The sequence below is a fragment of the Psammomys obesus genome, unplaced genomic scaffold (assembly GCF_907164565.1).
Source record: "Psammomys obesus unplaced genomic scaffold, mPsaObe1.curated_primary_1811, whole genome shotgun sequence".
In the NCBI taxonomy this organism is placed as follows: domain Eukaryota; kingdom Metazoa; phylum Chordata; class Mammalia; order Rodentia; family Muridae; genus Psammomys; species Psammomys obesus.
In genome coordinates, this window is record NW_026592890.1 from 14,784,157 (window position 1) to 14,805,425 (window position 21,269).

Consider the following 21,269-nt stretch of genomic DNA (forward strand, 5'->3'; position numbering starts at 1 on the left):
GATTCACATGACGACTGAGCGGCACATCTGCTACATATGTGTAGGGGGCCGAGGTCCAGCCCATGCATGGTTTTTGGTTGGTGGTTCAGTCTCTGTGAGACCTCGTGGGCTCAGGTTGGTTCACTCCGTAGGTCTTCTTGTGGTGTCCCTGGCCTCTCTGGCTCCCTCTATCCTTCCTCCCACTCTTCCACAAGACTCCCCAAGCTCAGCTTGTTTGGTCTCTACATCTGATGAAAATATCGTCTGCTGGATGAAGGCTCTCAGAAGACAGTTATGGGAGGCTTTTGTCTGCAAGCATAGCAGAGTATCATTAACAGGGATTAGGTCTCTTCCATGGAATGGGTCAAAAGTTGGACCAGTCATTGGTTTGACATTCTCTCAATCTCTGCTCCATCTTTATCCCTACACTTCTTGTAGAAAATAAAAATTCTGGGTCTGAGGCTTTACTGGTGGATTGTTGTTCCCATCCCTCCATTCAAGGTCCCACCAGACTATAGCAGGTGGCAATTTCAGGCTCCATAGCTCCTGCTTCTTGGATTCTCAACTAGGTTCACCCCCATAGATGTCCTAGGGATGTCCCAAGAGGTGTCCCCCATCAATTTCCGTTCTCTCCTCCCCACTCTCGGCACAACTGATCCCCAACCCTATTACCCTCCTCACCAGCTCCTCTACCCAGTTATCTCCCTTCGTCTACTTCAGATGTCTAATTTGTTTCCTGTTCTGAGTCAGACTCAGGCATCCTCCCCTGGGCCTCTCAGATTCCTTAGGTCTGTGGATTATAGCATGGTTATCCTTGCCTTATAGCTAATATCCACTTAGAAGTGAGTAATAAGTGAGTGCATACCACGTGTGTCTTTCTGGGTCTGGGTTGATTAATTTCCCTACCAAACATTTATTGATTGGCTAATTGTCAGAATGCATATTGGACACAATATATGACTATAAGGCTAAAACTCCGAGAATCCACATCTTGAAGAAGAAACCAAGTTTGCTTGAATAACAAATTTAAAAAGAAATATATAAATTTCCTCCTAATTAGGGTCTTTGTCTTCTGCAAGGACATGATGCTCCGAATCATGAAGATACATCACTCTTCAGAGTTTGGTGTGTTCCTACGTTTTGATAAAAGTTTATTAATTCAATATATATTTCTGCCAAATATTTAACATAATTAATATCATCTAATTCATTTTCTTACCAATCTTGAATTTGACTAGATTGAACATAGAATTTTCTTTTCATATCTTAGTCATTTAGCAGACCCATTACAAAACTAACTTTAACTTATATGTAAAAAGTAAGGTTATATCCATTTAAGGAGAACATCTATTTCAATACCTCTAAACATGTGTAATGCTTAAAGCTGGTTAAATGTGTCTGTCTTTTACAAAAGTTATAAGTTCTTTGTGGAAAAACACTTTAATTTATTTTCTAGCCATTTGGGAATGTGTGGTAAATTATTGTTACCGATAGACTTCTTACTTTGCAGTAATACACCAGAATGTCTTACTCCCATTACTCAGTGGACCCTGCTTAATGTCTTCTCAGTGTTTACTTTGCCACAAATAAGCAGTAGTCTACTCTCAATTTCTGTGAAAGCATATTTTCATATTCAACATACAAAGGAGACAATATTTATCTAAGTAGACATGCAATCTCCAGCTAGCCTGCTGTTCATCAGGCCTCTCCATAAGTGTGTTTTGTATACAGTGAGACTCTATTGGAGAAGACAGTATTCCTTTCTAAGAAGTTGTCTGGATCTATGGTAACATAAAATGCATGAAGTAGACTCATGGAAACAAACAAACAAACAAACAAACAAAAAACCTTAAGTCTGGTGTTATCCTTTCTCCAATTATTTGATGCATGCATACATATCTGTTAGTAACCTCTCTTTCTAATATACCTTGAATCTAAATTACAATTTTTCTTTTCAAAATGAGTAACATTCCAAGCATATTATGTTTTCATTGTTTATTATAATTAATGTCAGAAAACTGGCATAGATCCAGACTTTGCTGCCCAGAGACTCTCGTGATATATCATTCTCCTCAGATTAAGTTAAGAAAAATGGACCTGTGAAGATTCAACAGTGATACTGATAATGTGTTGAGTTATGAAAACACTGGATTTTCTTTTAATGAGCTGATAACACTTGTAGATTATTTGAAAATAAGTTTTTCTGTCTGATTAATTTCACTTACAATATTTCCACATTAGTCCTAAATTTAAAATCAGTGTTTTTAAACTCCATTTTTCTTCTCAATTTTTATTTGGGAAATAGTCACCATCTAGATATGGTTGAGTAGCTCCTACGTTTCACTTTCGTTTGGAAGCAAATACAAGCTATAGCCTGTCTTCCTAATGACCCCAACTTCCTGTGAAGCTTAGCTCAACCTTTATCAGAATTTGGAGGATGAAGCAAAAGCCAGTCTTATCAGCTTTCAGGTCTCATGCTACAGCTGCCTCCATTTTCAACTCTTACATCCAAAAAGTCCCATAACTTTGAGATTAGCTAAGTCTATGAGATAATGCTTCTAATTTTTTCAGCCATCTGTTTTGTGTTGCCGGGGACTTATAAATGCTGGCCAATGCTTGTGTTCACTTCAGGATACTTTAATCAGTCTTTAGAGACTTGAGCAAAAAAAAAAAAAAAAAAAAAAACTTACAGCCTTGAGGAAAGATGACTGACTTATTCAGATAAATAATAGAGGGAAGCTAGGATGACTAAGTAAAACAAATGGGGTGCTACATCTAAAACAGAGAAGGCAGATTTCCTACAAGAAACCAAATAGTTATAAAATGGGAAATTTCAAAGGATCTGGTTCTACTTTCTCACTTGAATGATAAAAAAAAAAAAAAAATCAAACCCAAACAACAACAACACCTCCAAATGAAACTTTTATGAGGTCACTGTGGATGTGAGCTGAAGTCAAGTCTGAAGGACATGATTATGTCATTTATTAGAAAACTTCCCTGTGCAGGGTGACTCACAGAAACTGTGCTGCAACCACCCTGACCCTGAGAGTCTGAGAGGCTACATTATTTAAAGACAGAATGTAGTATAAGATACAGATCCCCAGTCAGAAGGAAGGATTTTCTATTTTCTAGCAGAGGCCACTGGTTCTTTTTTATTTATGATTGAGAGACTTGTGATGATGTGAGATACACACACACACAAAAACACACACACACAGCACACACACACAATTTAGAAAGCTAGGAGAAGAAAAAAAAACAACAACAACAGAAAATGGCCATATTGGTAGACCAAATCACAGATCTATGTAACAGAGTTGAACAGAGCCTCTCTGGTCAAGCCTTAAGAATCACAAGGCATACCACACTAAATCTAGGCTCTGTCTACCTGGACCAGCCTAGTATGGGGGTTGGAGAGGCAGGTGGGAAAGGGAGATAGCTGAGAAGCAGGGGATCCTGGTGGAACTAGCACTGTACTTGCAGTGTCTTTAAAAAAACTCTGAAGTCTTCCAAGGAACAAAGAGGGTTTCTGAGGCCGCAGGATTGTAAAGATTTATAAAGAAGTAGGATTATATACTTAGTAGAGATTGGATTGTATTATTGGGGTCCAATGGCTTTTTATGAAATAAAGGTTTTCAGGTATATGTAAAATATTCCTGGTGTCCTCTGACAAAACTCATACTGCGTACATTTGCATGTTATATGATCAGGCTGAACATGGAAGGTGTGCAATATCCTTCTACATATTTATGCAGTACCACATTTGTGTCTATACATATATGCCTCCCATCAATATCTATGGCAATATGTTGGCAGAAGAAATCTTTCCATAATGTAATGTACGTAGTGGAGACTTGTCACTATGTATAAATATGTAGGTATAATAATATGCATTTAATTCCTATATAGGCTAAAATACAAGTATAAGTACATGTGGTATAACTCGGTGTTAGAATCCTTATGTAGCATCCATGAAGAAACCCTGGAGTCCTTCCGAATCTCCAAGTATAGTGCAAACTAATAAACAAACCCTTATACAAATTGAATCAGGCTCAGCTGGTTTTTGTCTGACCTAAGGCTTTGTGAGGAAAGCCTGATATAGGCACAGGCTGTTACTTGAATCAGAATTTCATAGATCTCATGTATGGAGAACGTGACTCCGTAGTCCAAAATGCAGGTGGGAAGTCATGGTTTGAAGAAATTCTAGAAAGGTACCATTTATCATCGTTAAATTCTCAGAATCACTGACTCACCACAGCACAGACATCAAATGTAGAGCTTGCACTCCAGGCAATTTGAATATGAGAGCAAAACTTCCAGCATCATGTGTCAGGACGGACATCTCAAGGGGCCATTACCTAAATATCTGGTTGAAAGGAAGTGATGTGGAGCTCCCCGGATCGTCAGATCACACTCTTGAGACACATCAGCTGTGCATAAAATTTGGCCAGGAACAATTGCTTCATAAATGAAGGTGTCATACTTGTTGGAAAAAGTGGACATTTTGTGACTGCTAAAAAACTGGAAGGAGAAGACCCGGAGAAAATAGACTAAGTGTCAGTGCTTGATACTTATTATCTACTCTCTTGCTGACTGGAGTTTTAATTAACATTTAAAAGGTCAAGACAACAGAAACATGAAGCTGTGTTTTAGTATTTAAACAGTGTGAGCCAGTGTGGTTTTTCTTTGGAATTCTTTAGATTCTTTTTTAAAAATCCAAGAAATCATATGCAGAGTACATATCAAACAGGGACTACTGATGACTTTAAAATGGAGAGGTGAATGCTATTTTCAAAAGATTCACGGAAGAGATTGCTGAGGTAAGTGGAACACAAAAGTTAGTCAGTCCATCTTGTCTGATGACCATCCCACTGAAGAGGGGACGGTCAGATCCCTGTGTGTCCAGAATCTTAAGAGAAAAGATGATGATTTACATATTTGAGCTACTGCCTTACAGGTCCTAGGTCTATGAATTCAAGGAGCGAATAGGGATTATAAGAAGGAAGTCACCTGAAATAGCACGAGCTGAGTCTTTATTAACCATAACTTGACATGCCCTGGCACCTATTTCCTCTCAAAGGCCATATTACAGAATTTTACTGCTCATATACCCATGACTGTAGAATAATGAGATGGAGTTTTATGTGGTTTTTAAAAAGTATTTTTCATTATATTATAGTCACTTTCTGCCCATTTCTCTATTCCCAGCAGTAAATTCTCTTGGTTTTAATGTTCTATGTCCCTTACTTTCTATTTTCCTTGGGGTTAACAAAGTTCCAATGGCCAATAAAGCCAAGTTTAATTTCTCTCTCTGTGTGTGTTATTTGTTTGATCCACCTGAATTTACCACTCAAGATATCATCCTCTTCCTTTCCCTAGAGATTAAAATTAATATTTTTTTACTTTTCTATTGCACAGTCAAGAAGTTAAATCTTAGAGAAACCAAGATGATTGTTGTAAACCACTAACTAGTTTATCTTTAAGGAAGCTGGAAAAAAGAAGCTGACTTATACTTAAAGTATTTTAAGAAATGTATTTTTATATTTTTCACCAACAGATTCTTCAGTTGAATAGCTACAGAAATTGTTCAGTTCTCAGACCATAGAAATTTAACAATCTATAGTAATATTTAGTAGTAAGAAGATCTGTTTGTGGGAAAAGGTGTAAGTGTGTTATCAGAACCAGACTTTAGCATGTGTGTGCGTGTGGTGTGTGTGTGTGTGTGTGTGTGTGTGTGTGTGTGGTATATACACATTTATTTAGATAGTAATGTGAATTTTATAGTGTTTCTTTTTGGATTTAGAGTTTGAATATAATCAAAGATGTTTTCTGATTTCCCACAAGCCACTGGGGTCTCATATTCCCACAGTCTTGTTCACAACCCAGATTCTGTTACATTATCTCTTCTCTCTAGTGAACAGGTGATGCTTCATCTCTTAGAAATCTAGCTGTCACATGGGTAATGAAACCTGCTGAAAAAAAAAAAAACATGAAAACAGTGAAGGCTACTTCCACAATACACCAACTACTGAATCTCAGTGATGTCACCTCACAGAGAAGCGTGTACGTATGTGTTTTCCACAGAAATCTTAGCTAAAGCCCCTGTCATCATACCTGATCTCTTTTCCACATTGTTGCAAAAAAAAGAATACTATCAAGCCGCACTGTCTGCAGCTAAATCATCCTGTAAGAGCACATTTAGAGAAAAAAGTCTCAAGCTCAACATTTGTTTGGATTCAAACAGGAAATGACCATTGTGAAATTTCTGAGGAAAAAAAATATGGATTGAGGGAGTGACTAGGAAGGTCAGAAGATATTCTTTTCTGTTACAGCTGCTTAAACACCCGCTATGAATTAAGACATTGGAAGGATTTCTTTGCTTTACGGCCATGATGGAACTCAGCGGTTTCAAATTTTCACTAAGGACAAACCAGTTTTGAAAATAGGTCTGCTTTCTGCTAGTTCTTTAGAAAAGAAAATGTTTAGCTTTCTCCAGTCTGTCAATCTTGTGGTAAGAAAATGCCACCAAGGTACCTTTTATAAAGAATCTGGGCTCAGACACAGCTGTGTAAATCATACAATAAGATTTTCCCTCTTTAATTCAACTAGTATTTGAGTCTACAGGCGGTTTCAGACACATTGTAAAACAGACTCACAGTGAATTCCAATGTGGAAGGGAGCTTCATGTAACCGTGAAAGCCTGTTCAGAAAGGACCATATGGAGCAAAATCACCTGCGATTATATAAGCAAAATTGTCTTGGAACTTTCTGCTTGTTCATAAATAGAAAGGAAAGCAGTGCTCCAGTATGGTTTCTGGAACACACAGGGAAAAAACGTCCTTGAAAGATGATATGGAGGATATTATTCTTTCATGAGCTAATATTCTTTCCTTGTCAGTTTTAAATGAAAGAAGGTTTTATATCCCCAAATGGGAAGCCAAATAAAGGCTTCACAGTGCAGAGCAATAACAAATAACAAGTGAATTGCTGAAACCAATTTCAGCCCCAGAGTGACAGATAACAGTAAATCGTTTCCTTTCCCTTTAAAGTGTCCCCTCCCTGACAAAAAATAAAATTCGTTCTGAGACATTACTTAACAACATGTGATTTTTATCTATTTCCATGTCGGCTTTGTCACTAACACTCTGCATTTTCCTCTTTTCATACCCACTTCTCAGTTAGAATTAAACAGTTATTGAAAATTTTCTTTATTAAGAGATCATATACACTCTATTTTTAAATTTTTATTGTCTTGTTATAGAAATGTATAATGTGTGGTCTACCCTGCTAAACTATACCATTAAATATAATTTTATTTTAATATATACAGCAATTCTACATGCTTATGGACTGTAGTATGGCATTTCAATGCACACAATGTGTACAATGCATAGCGGACAAAGGAGAATAATTGGAAACCCTATGAAGTCATATATTTATAATTTTTGTTAGTTTGCTTCAAATCCTCTGCTGTCAGAAGTGGTCCAAGAATGGAACCATGGGAAGAGAATTCTGAGTATTTGTGAGAAAGCTCCAAGAAAATAAGCCAAGAGTTTTGTGACCTCGGTTTCCTCAAAAATGCAAAATCGCTCTTGGATTATAGTATAGTGGATAGGAGTAAGCTTACTTCAGGTTATTCATTACACCTGGCTATTGTAATTTGTTTATATGCCTCTATAGGAAAAAAAAAAACAAAAAAACAAAACATGCTTTTGCCACGTGCAGCTTGTCCTTGTGATTGTACACTTTACTCATGTGGCTCTTCCTAATCCTTAGGGTAGAAACTGTGTGACCCTTTGAACGAAGCTGGCTACCGCAGGAGACTTTCCCCACCTCATTTATTGACCCCATTATCCGAGGCCCCACCACCTTAGAGTGGTAAACACTCGGCTAGCTGCTTAAAATATTCAATTTTCCACCACAGTCATCCTTCTTTGCAGGAAAACACTGGGAGATATAGCCTGTGTCATTAACCGTCTTCTCTGTTCCTCTCTCCCCTTCCAGACTGCTAACCATTATTCGCTAGTAAATTTTGGCTTCCACATAAGTAAAAGTGTTTAGTATGTGTCTGCTTTTTTGTGAATGATTTGTTTTAATTAATACAATATCCTCAGTTCCTTTCATGTTGCTACAAATTACAGATTGTTCTCCTGAGTTGACTCCATATTTTGGTTATGTTTAACAAACATGAATATCCAAATACCCATTCATCACACCGATTTCACTTATTGTGTCCACACACCTGGTAGCCGAGTGCAGGGTCACATGGTAGTAACCGAGGAGCCAGATAATTACTGTAAGTATGTACCTTCCTACTATTAATCAGTGGATCAGAGTTCTTCTCTCTCTATCTGCATCCTCACTGGCTTTTGTTACTTTTCGAATTGTAATAACAGCTGCAGTTGGTATCACATGACTAGTCATCGAGGCTCTGCCTTTTTTCATCGTTTGTGCTGTTGAACAAATTTTCAGATATACGTTAGCCATTTATATATTATTTTTCATGTTTGAATTATTTTTATTTGGGAATTATAGCCTTGTTTGACAACCAGTCTGCAGATGTTTTCTCTAATTCTCTACGCAGCATATAATTGTGTATTTTAAAACTCTACTTGCCCAGTCTATACCTTCTAATTAAGACATTTATTCTGTTTCCTTTCAAGGGTATCTCTCTTATGTAAAAGCCGACTCCTGTATCAGTGGAGCTCAATTCCCTTCTCTCTTTATTTTGTGTGTCTGGCTGACATTTTTATCTTTGTGTGCTTTAAGGTGGTAGTTATCAAATTTGTTTCTGGTGCGGGACTCTCTGCCATGTTTCTTGGGAGACTTCGGTTTTGGCTTGACTTGGAAAGAACATAATTTTGTTTTCTGAAGTATAACATTTAAATTTAGTGCTTTCTGTCAGCAGCTCTGTGTGTCAGAAAAGCAAATATTACCACAAAAATTTCTTCCCCCTAAAATTTCTATTAAATCTACTAATAATCTAACAGGAGTTTCCTTTTGTATGTAACTGGAGTCTTCTCTCTCTGCTCTAAGGATTCTCTGCCTCGTGTTATGTGTTGAATTTGAAATGTTTCCAAGTTTTGAATACTTTACTCCCAGCTTTTGGCGCTATTCTGAAGCTCCACTGTTTTTGACATTTTTGGCGATTCTGGGTGGTAGAAGCAAGCCACAGTGTGGGCCTCAAAGGGTTATACCTATAACTAGTTCTTGTGGCATTTTCTGCTTCTCAGGTCACAGATGTGTGAGGAAACTCCACCATACATTCTCTCCACCGTGAGCCATCACCTTTGCCAAGCATCCTCCACTACAATGAACTAAATCTCTCCAAAACTGCAGAGGAAAATAAACTTTCCATTTCTTCAGTGGTTTAGTTTATCATAATGCAGAAGTACCTATCATGTGCTGTGCCTGTGGCAGTTGGACTCCTCTCTCTCATTTCCAACAGCAATAATCACATTTGAATTGTACAGAATAAATCTCAAAGGTATTCTGCACTCTTAGTGGTTCTATCCTGCCTTTCCCTCCTCTCCACAGACCTCTCTGCCCATTCCCTTCTCTCCCCTTCCCAAAAATTTGTCTCTTTGTCATTACATAGTTTTCAGTCTGTCTGAATTATTTCAAAAGACCTGTCTTCAATCTCAGGAATTAATTACTGTAGCTGATCAATTTTGCTTTCTTATTTTTTTTACTTTTAAATTTATAAACTTCATTATGGAAAGCTTGTTAATAAATTAAAATGTCACACACCAAAGGTATCCATACCCAATGACTATACACCTCAGTGAGTTTATATACAGTTAGATAGAATAGTCATTCCAAAGGGAACCTGTGGCTCTGAATAGCATTGCATCGCATTGCAGTCTTTTTTTTTTTCTTTCTCTTCATAGATATCTATTTTCATAGATGTATGATATGACCCTGGATTCTTCCTTAGTAACTTTTCTTTTCTCTTTTCTATCCCCCTACTTTTTTTTTTTTTTTTAGCAGATTCTCTCATTCAAATCCAGGGAGCATAACATATAACATAGCTTCTCTGGTGAGTGTTCTCTGGAGATCTTGTGTCTCTGCCTTTTGAGGCTGGAATTACAGGTGGGTAGTCATACTTGGAATTACATGGGTGCTGGCATGGGAACTCTGGTTTTCTTGCTTGTGCTGAGTTCTCTCCCAGCCACTGTTCCATGCTGAATATGTTTCATCTGTTGAATTTTGACAAAAGATTTATATTTGACTTTTATATTTGGTACCTGCATCTTCGATAAATTTCTCATTTGTATTACAGGTTGTCTTCATACTTGTATTGAATTGCCCACTTGCATTTTACTTTATCACATTCAACTGTTTTCTTAAAGTCATTGTTGATTTCCTTTGGGATGTGGTGCTGCACAGTTATTATACTTCTTTTGATACCTTCTTTCTTCAGTGTTTCTTTTTCCCTTGCACTGGTGTCTGTGGTAGCAAACAGGTCAACTGCTCCTCTTCATTTCATGGCGTATACATAGCTATTTGGTGAACTGCCCTGCTGGAAGCTCTGTCTGCAGTACACCTTGTCTTGGCGGTGTTCTTACTGTTTTTAACATGTTACATAGTGGTATTACATGTTATTACAGGTTTGACGGTGGGCTGTCTGGCTATGTTTCAAATCTTAAAACATACAAATGGAGCTACTCAATGCTTCCCAGGTCCTCCCTCAGTCAAGCTGCTCAAGACAGTTGTTTGTCATCTTCTTAAGGCCAAGAGCAGGCATAGAGAGATGTATGACTGCTTCTTGAGGAGGGAAGCTTCAGTAGATCAAGGGTTTGAGGTTTGGGCGGGCAAGATGGCCTAAAGTGTAAACATCACTTGCTACCAGGATCCACCTTGTAGGAGGAGAGTTGAGGGATTCCTTCCGGCTCCAAGCTCCCAGAATAATGATTCAAGAGACTCAAAATATTAAACAAATATCCAGGCCGTCTAGTTAGGATTTTTTTCTGACTAGCTCATAACTTAAAATAAGCCATTATACTGATCTCCATTTTACCACATGGCTGGTTACCTCTGCTTAGGCACCATGCATTTGTCCTCACATCTTGCTGAGGTGAATCTCAAATGTCTGGCTCTCTCCCAATATCCTTTCTGCCTGAAGGATGTCCCACCTCCTTTTTTCTGCCTATTCTATTGGCTATCAGATTTTTAATTGACAGGTGTTGCATCCATACAATACACAAGATAGTCTCTCAACAGGTTAGAGCCAATTACTAAAAGAAGTCCTTTGATCTCCATATAAATACTGTGGTATGTGTGCACATCCTCCCAGAACACAGTCACATACTCACCAAATAAATAAATAAATAAATAAATAGATAGATAAAGAAAGAAAGAAAGAAAGAAAGAAAGAAAGAAAGAAATGTTGAAAAGGTTGTTTGTGGTTGGCTAATCTGTGGATTTCTGTTCTAAGATTATGTAGGTGCTTCTACCTGACTAGTTCTCATGCACAATTGGTTAATCTGTTCCGTTCTTTCCTGTTACAATTCTTATCTATCTATCTATCTATCTATCTATCTATCTATCTATCTATCTACCTACCTACCTATCATCTATCCATTCATCTATGTCCTCTAGCTAGCTCAAGGCCTTGTTATATTGCTCATGCCATCCTTAAACTGGGGCACAAGTAATCCTTTTGCTTCATCCTCTATGTAGTCAGGACCACAGACATGTTTCATCAAACACAGAACCACATGAATTTAAATGCTCTTTCTGAAGTGCATTTGCTACGTGCTTAGTGTAACTGTACTTTTCAGATTCTTTTCCCTCAATTAAGAAAAAAAAATGAGGTTTTGTGTGTGGGGGGTGGGGAGCTAAAAATACCACTGTAGATTGGGCTCCTTTGGAAAGCAGATTCAGTGTTCTGAGAACCTCACCTTTTACATCAACCAGATTTTACAAAGAAAATTGAACTGTTTGTTTTTTTATGTAGAAGAAGCTACATGAAAAACAGAACTGTGTTTTAAATGAATTATTACGAAGCTATGTCTCTTTCTAGTTAATGGTCTAAAGGGCTCTGTTGAGCTTTTTAAAGCATTAATATCCTAAATAAACAGGCACCACAACAGTACCCCCAAACAACCCAGGAAATGAATGTTAAGAAAACAGGAATTCTTGATGAGAAAACATAGAAATTATCAGGATGGGTGGTGGGATGGAGGATCTAAGAGACATTGGGGGAGGGGAGACCATTAATATATTTATGCAAAGATTATTTTCAATAACAAATACTATGCACTAGAAAAACTGCCCTGGAACATACAACTCCTCTCCAACCATTAAAATAAAAAACAAAGAAAACAACAAAATCTTTGATCCAAAGAGAAAGGGGAATGGGCCACTCACTTTCCCCATCATGATATTTCTTGTGGACAACTAAGTAGTATTCAATAGTAATCAGAAACTAATGAGAACCAGTTTAAAATGGTGCATGGGACCTGAACCCAATCACAGAAAGTCAATAAAGACTAGGTTCTTAAAGAGACCGAACATATATAAAATTTCCTCAGTGGAGTGCTGCCCATCTGGCTTGGAATTTGTCATTATATGAACAGCAGGTGGTATTTTCTTTCCTAGTCTAGAGTTTTTAATTCTATAATATGTGCCAATGACTCTGTAAGGAACTTAGAATTTGTTTCCCATTGTTAACTCTCCTAATTAGTACTTTTGGTTAAATATGATCTGCCACAACTGTCAGTCAAATGAACCAGAATTTTAACAATAACTAAACTTGTTCCAAATCCCTTATAAATGACAAAATGGGTGCTGTAATCTTTTCTGACAAAAAGACAACATCCTATCTATATGAAGGTATGGGCTTCATTCAGGCAAAATACTTAACTAATATGCTTATCAACTTACTCCTATCTCTTTTTATCTAGAATCTAGTCATACAAAATGTGATGAGAAATGATCATGGACTGTGGGTCATTCTCATTAAGGAAATAAATTTAAATTTATTGCACACTTATTTGGAAGATACAAATATTTTATTTTCTCCATCTCACAGATATGTCTGCATATCTTAGAGGGAGGGATCAAAGGGGGAAAGAGGAGAGAGGGATAGGCGGGGAGAAGAAGAGAATAAGCAGCTAGCTGGAAACATCACACAACATTGTGATAACTGGCAGTATTAGTATTGTAATTTCTGATTATTCTAAAGATTAAGATAGTGGATTCTTCATTGTCACTGATCTAAAGGTGGTAGTAACTTGGAGAATGGAGCTGATAAATGGGTGGACTAAAGTCTTATACAAAAGCCAACTATATAAGAGCTCAGACAATTTATATTCTGAAGGTTAAGAAAAGGCCACATGAATAGAGTTCTCTCAAGGTCAAGCTGTATACAATCACAAGGACAAACCACACATGGCAAACACATGTTTTTCTATACAGGATAGTTTAAGTATTTAATTGAACAACAACATCAAGCAATAATGAATAATCTGAAGTAAACTCACTCCTATCTGCTACACCTGGGAGGAACACAGAAACATATTCCAAGAATAATTTTATGTTTTGAAGAAATGGGGTCACAATACTCTTCTCTTGTTTTCTTGGAGTTTCTGCGCAAGCAAGCACTCAGAATTCTCCTCATATGACTCCATTTTTGGACCCCGTTCCTACACTTCATATCTTAAATAATATTAGCAATGTTAAGCATGAATGAAAATAACAAATCCAATTAATAATATTAATAATTTGGCTTGCTTCTCAGCAATATACCAATAATCTGGAAACATTAAAGGAAAAAAAAAAAAAAACAAACGGTCATGACCATGTTAGAGATTTCAGTTTTGTCTGTTATATTTCCACTATTTTTTATGACACTCAGTCTTCCTAAAATATGTTATTTTTGAAATTAATTAATAAAGAGGTTAAAGTCAGGAACAGTGGTGCACTCCTGTAATCCCAGCACTCAGGGAGGCAAAGGGAGGTAGATCTCTGTGAGTTTGAGATAATTAACTTTACAGACTGTTTACAGCCCCAACCCTCCTCACCTTTCAGTCCCACTCTCCCTCTCTCTCCCCATCCTCCTCCCCCACTCCTCAGAAAAGACAATTCCCCCTTCCCATCCACCAAAGCTCATCAAGTCCTTTCAAGTGTATCCTCTTCCCCTGTGGGCTGGCAAGGGAGTCCCTCCAGGGGGAAGTAATTGAAAAGATGGTTAGAGAGTCCACGTCAGAGAGAGGTTACAGGTTCTTAATATTATCAGTTCAATAGTTCCTTTGATTTTCATAGCTTATATATCTGACATAATATTTTTTTCTGTTCTGTTTAGTTGAATCCACACAGCAGAACCCGAGGACAAGATAAGCTGCCTATATTTTAGGTTCTCATGACATTAATATTGTTAAGTAGGTCATTTCATACTGACCTCTTCTTACTCTAACACAGATTCCCATTTGACATTCAGTTATTTCTTTATCTTGGAGAGGATTGAGGGATAACTGCCAACAAGCAACCATTTGTGCATTTGTTACGTGTTGTAAGTCATATAATAGAGGATTAGACTTCATAATTATCCCTCAAAAATGTTAACAGAGATTAGTGTGAGCAAGTGAAGGAAAATATATTATTCAACAAGTATTTTTTTTTGTCCCTTAGTAAGGAAATAGTATATCCTCAGAAGAAAAAAAAAACCAAAAAACCAAGCTTGAGAAAATTACTGTGGATTATTCAAAGATGAGCAATGAGACCAACCTAGATAGACTGAATTAGTGTGCTGGAAGTTACGATGGGATATGAGAGCAGACAGTGCAGACAGATCAGGTCATGCCTGGACATCACAGTGAGAGCACTGAGCCCTTTTCTGAGTGAAGTGGGGCGCTGATAGGGCGTTCCTCGGAGGTATTGCCTGAGCCAGCCTAGTGCAATATGGACCTGCTGCCGCCTTTTCTCATTAATATCCTTCGTCTAGGACCTGCATCTTTATGGGCAATACATATTCTTTAGTCTCTCAGACTGACCTGTTGTTCTTTGTCTGTGACCTGTACCTTTATGAAAAATGCACATTCTTGAGTCTCAGAGACTGACTATAATCAGCAAAACTAGATATTGCCAGTTACTTGCCCAAGCAGATTTCTCTATATCACTGCCTATCACCTACTAGAACTTTCTTGCGGATGAAGAGTCAAAATGTTATAAAAAATTTAAAGATAGTGAAATAATCTTTCACTATCTTTTGGTTTTGTCATTTTTATTTTCACCTTAAAAAAAAAAAGACCATTTTAGCCAGATGTTGTAGTCTATTCCTGTAATTATGTCAGTGGGATCTGAGGTGGGGTATCCTGACTATGAGGCCAGCCTGAAACACACTGTGAGAGCCCATTTCATCAAACTACTACCACCACCACCACCACTAACAACAACAACTGAAAGAAAACAAGAAAAGTTCTATGTCACAGGTTAGGAAATAAAATTTGAGTTTTGGCTGAATGCATATAAGGTAAATCAGTTATTCAATGCTTGCATTTTGCCTCTCAATTCAGAAACGTTTTCCTAATAGACTGTTCTAAATGTTAATGTTGCATGGTTTTAGGCTACCCAAAAGCATATTTTGGCGATATTGAAACAATATGTTAATTTGACTGTAAATAGACATCTTTCTGGTTCAGATTTGATGGTAAGTAGAGAGAAGAGATCAGTTAAGAGCTGAGTTATTTTACTAGAGAGTCTGCTTCTTGCTGAGTGCTACAAGGTTGGATTTCTCAATGAGGCTTCATTGTTAACATAGACAAAGACAGTGAAAGCCAAGTATATGAAAGAATTGACATTTAAGATCAAGAGCATATCTAAAATTATGGGATTGTTTTCTTGGCATTTTTAGTTTAGAATGAAAACAGTAAGTCAAAATGACCCTGAGAGTCCACCTCACACTCCTCAGAATGGCTAAGATAAAAAACTCAAGGAACGATACTTCCTGTAGAGGTTGTGGAGAAAGGGGAACCCTCCTCCATTGCTGGTGGATATGTAACCTTGTACAACCACTTTAGAAATCAATCTGACACTTTCTCAGAAAATTAGAAATAGTGCTACCTCAAGATCCAGCTATACCACTTCTGGGCATATATCTGAAAGATGCTCAACCATACAACAAGGACATTTGCTCAACTATGTTCACAGCAGCTTTGTTCATAATAGCCAGATTCTGGAAATAACCTAGAGGTCCCTCAACTGAGGAATGGATACAGAAATTGTGGTACATTTACACAGTGGGATACTACTCAGCAATTAAAAACAAGAAAATCATGAAATCTGCAGGCAAATGGAGGAACTAGAAAAGATCATCCCAAGTGAGGTAACCCAGAAGTAGAAAGACACACATGGTATATACTCACTTATAAGAGGATATTAGCCATATAATATAGAATAAACATGCTAAAATCTATAGTCCTAAAGAAGCAAAAACAACAAGGAAGATCCTATGGAAGAAGCTAAAACCTCTTTTAGAAGGGCAAAGGATAGACATTGGAAGGAGGAGAAGACAGGGAACAGGACAGGAGCCTTCCACAGAGGGCCTCTGAAAGACTCTACCCATCATTGTATAGAAGGAGGTGTTGAGACATATAGCCTAACTTTGCACAGAGTACAGGGAACATTATGGAAGAAGGGGGAGATAGAAAGACATGGAAGGGCCAGGAGCTTTACAAGGAGACCAACAGAGCCAAAAAACCTGGGCTCAGTGGGACCTGCAGAGACTGGTACTCCAACCAAGGACCATGCATTGAGAAGTCCCAGACCCCCTGCTCAGATGAAGCCCACAGGCTGCTCAGTCTCCAAATGGGATCCCTAGTAAGGGGAATAGGGTCTGTCTCTGACATAAACTCAGTGGTTGGATTTTTGATCACCTTCCCCTGGGGGGTGTAGCCTTGCCAGGCCACAGAGAAAGGTGATGCAGCCAGCCCTGATGAGACCTGACAAGCTAGGTTCAGATAGAAGGGGAGGAGGTCCTCGCATATCAGTGGACTAGGGGAGGGGCATAATGGGAGAAGAGGGAGGAGGGTGGGACTGAAAGGAGACAAGGGGGAGGGCTACAGATGGAATGCAAAGTGAATAAATTATAATAAATAAATAATTAAAAAGAAAACAATAAAGATGATGGGCCTGATGGATGTTTTTAAAAAAGAATGTTATTACACATAAAGAACACATAAATGTCTGATCACCAACAATTATCTTGGTAAAAACCAAAGATTCTCTTTCTAGGTATTATGTAAAAACTGGATCAAGTAAATGGGAAGTGTTTAAAAGTACCAGCCATTACAACCATCAATATTGCATATATAAAACACTACTGTACATTTTTTGAAAACAAAGAAACAAATAAAAATAGCTGGCAAATCCTCATTGGCTTGTATTGATTGGATGGCTGACTGGTTCTATTCCTTTCACAGTTCTCTACTTCTCTTAGAGTATAATATATTCTGAGATCTCACATGAATTATAGGATATATATAAATTGAGATTTATGATTGCTAAATGCTCATCTCATGTCTAGAAATACATAATGCTAAAATTATCAATTCTAGTTAAGAAAATTCAAAATCATTAATTTTGGCAATTCAATATAATTTTAATTATACACATCAATACTTACAGATATTATTTATTGGGGAAAGATATGAAGAAAACATTTTTCAGGCAATAAATATTTCTTATATTAAGTAAATTTAGAATCCATATGGAAAGGATATACAGTGAGTCCTGCATAAAAGGAAGGAAGTGAATCAGGAATTACACAAACCATCACATATTAATGATCAGTACATTAAGTTACACTTTTTTTTTTCTGAGAATTAGAAAGCCAGGAAACACAGATCACGTGTTAACCCAATTAAAAGAAAATCCACACCAAAGTATGAACATAAGCAAAGAAGGTGAGAGAGTTGGTGGGGTGCTGTGAATGATCTACCAGAAGCTGAGAGACTATTAAGATACCTTATCTGAGGCCGAGACAGTCTGTGTCAGGATCAAGAAACTGTGACCTTGAACAAAACTTTTGATGGCTAATGACCAAGGCTAAAGAGGAAAATGTGGAATACAGAAGGAGGGCAGCTCGGTCAGCATTCTGAAGTGTGAACAAATATTAAAGCAAAACAAGATTATTGATATATTTTTTTTTCCCCAGCAATTTCCATAGCACTTTCACATAAAGCTCTCCAGGGGGAAGAAGTTTCTTGGCCAGTTTGAAGGTGTCATTTTCATATCTTGTACTCAAAGTGTGCGATGTCTTCAGCAAAAGGGTCTTACCACGTAATTATGGTGGGTAACCAAGGGAAATGAAAATAGCATGTGTTGGTTTAGTGACCTGTGTGGGCTTCATGACCCGCAACTCCTAGGAAGGTATTCCATACCTTACACCTGATGTTGGTTAATGAGCCACTCCTTCCGTAAGCAGCTCTGTCCTCCCATGCAAGGCAATTCTTTTCACATTCTTCTTTACATTTTATTTTCATTTTCACCACTTATTTATTTATTATTTATTCACTTTACATCCTGACTACAGCCCCACTTCTTTCTCTCTTCCCAGTCGCACCCTCTCACCTTCTTCCCCCAATCTCCCCCACCCTTCTCCTGGAGAAGAGAGGCCTTTCATGGTCACCAATCCACCCTGTGACCAAGGCCACTCTCATACAAGAAAACGTTCAATTGGGAACTTTCTTATAGTTTCAGAGCTTGAGTCCATGATCTTCACTTTGAAAAGCAGACAGACTCGGTGATGAAGCAGCAGCTGAGAGCTTTACATCTTGATATGAAGGCAAAGAGAGAGCCAGAGAGAGAGACCTGGTAGGAGCTTTGAAACCTCAAAGCCAATCCTACTGACACATCTCCAATAAGACCATACCTCCTCATTCTTCCCAAATAGGGACAAAACATTTACATTAATTTATAAAAAGTGACAGAACCTTCACACATACTTCCCCTGACAGATCTGGCAATGTTTTTCAGGAGGGGCAATTCTCTTTTGAGCTAACTTCCCAACTCTCTTCTCTATCAACATTAAAATTCACTGAAATCCAGCTTTGGCTCTAATTTGTACTCACCAACATTGCCAATGTCATACTGATTCCCACATGTGATGGTTTAAGCCTTTTCTCACCTTAGAGCATATAAAAGTGTCAAACATCCCCATGTTTCTAAATCCAACTCCTATCATTTTTTTACTCTTCCCCTTCGATCCTGGAGATGGGTAAGAATGAGGAGAATGAAAGAGTAAAGTAAAAAGTCCACGGGAACGTTGGAGAAAAAGCCCTCTGGGATTACAATAAGGCCGGAGTTTAGAAGCTATAGAGATTGGTGCTTGTATCTAAAGTCAGAAGAGTTCCACCGGTGTTGGCCCATCTTTAGCCAAGTCCTCCCACATTTTCCCCACAGGACTGAATGCACAAGCTCTTTTGAGAGTAGGACAGGTGACACTTTGGGGATATTTCCTGGCCACATGAAATAAGTGAGGAACACCTTTTTTTTTTTTTTTTTTTTTTTTTACTACACATGTTTTCCTCCAATAGCAAACCAGACCAGAATTATGGCCTCTACTCCCTGATGTAGTGGGGAAAAATTGTTATGTTAAAAAAAAAAAATCTTCATTTAGTGTAGCTCTAACGGGAATGCTATCCAATTAAAGTGAGTTTCCTTATTATTTCTATTATATCACTCTGGATAAACTCAAACTATCTTCTTATTAATAACAGAACAAAAGAAAAAGCACATGAATAAAAATTCAACACCATCACTTTGTGCTTTAATTAGCTGTTTATAGCAGGCTATTGATTGGAAAATAGGTCTTTGCATAGAACAAATTAGCAACCCCCCATTTCCTCTGGTAAATATTAGTATAAAAGAAGGAATAATAATTTTCTGATTACTAAATACTAGACACTTAATGAAATTTCGCATCACTTGTAATTGTCATCTTTGAGCGCTAGTCAGGTAACAGTTCCTGGTAGGCTCCTTCTAGCTTTATGGCTTCCCCAGAGACATATCAGGTTGCAAATAAATACTTTCTTATAAACTGTGAGCATAATAGAGAAAAATGGTAATTCTCAGAGCTGCCAAAGCTTTGGATTATTAAATACATGTAAACAGCAAATTGTTTTCTTTTATTCTTCAATGTTTCTTCACATCAGGACCTAGATAAATGGTCTTACTCAGTTCATGCAAATCGTAATGTCCACAGCACTGGTGAGGTGCTATACATTCAAAGGCTGTACACATCTAGAAAGTAGGCCTGCATAGGTGCCCTTATACCCAAAGGTTGTTGTTCTTCATTCTTGATGTTCCATGTTTTATTTCTTTACAGGTTGAAATAATTCCACAGTATGTTACTTAGAAATACTTCAACATAGTGAATTCTATTAAATTAAATTTATCGTTTATCTAAATTTTATGATATGCCTATGAAGATAAACATACATACCACCTAAAGCCAAGTAAATATAGATTTTTCTAAATAAACATAGGTTATTGATTTGTTTTCTTTGAAATTTTCTCTGGAGCTTACAAAATCAGTTTTCAACTGTGGCAGAAGAATTAGTTTTAGAATATACATTTTAAGACTCTTGTAGACCTTGTATGAATACTTGCTTCATTGTAGAAATTATAACAAGAGTCTACATGTGGTTAGTGCTTCAGGATGGAGAGAAATAAAAATGACTACATCACGAGCAGTCTCTGAGCAGCACACTTAGGGTAATTTTCCTTCTTTCTCAAAAATTTCTGTCAGAAAATAGTCACTTTCTTAACCTTCTTTGCAGTTAATAATATAATTCTGAGATAATAGTGCAGGGAAGAGGCGAAAGAAAAAATTGAAGAAGAAGAAAAAATAATCAGATGGAAAACAGGATCAGAAAGAGAAATGGGGAAGGAGTAAGAGGAGTCTAGGAGGGAGAAGGTGGAGGAGGGAATGCCAGACTCTTCTCAGCCAATACAGGAGGGAAGAACCAGATCACAGTGTGGGGTCAGGCTCAGCTGCACTGTAGAGTGGTGTTAATCACGTGGGTAAAGAAAACAGTTTAAAGAAAGTTTAACATTATCCCCATCACACAACAATAAACTCTTTGAAAGCTAAAACAGTCAAAACAAATATTTTAGCTTCAAAGGAGGTCATTTATTATATCCCAAATGTATTGGCAGTTAACCAATAATAAATATTATTCTATTTAGATTTATATCTACATCTACATTTCATAAATATGTACAAATTCTAAATACCAGTGAAATAAGAATGACAGAAATGTCTACAAAGCTAGAAAGTAATAGAT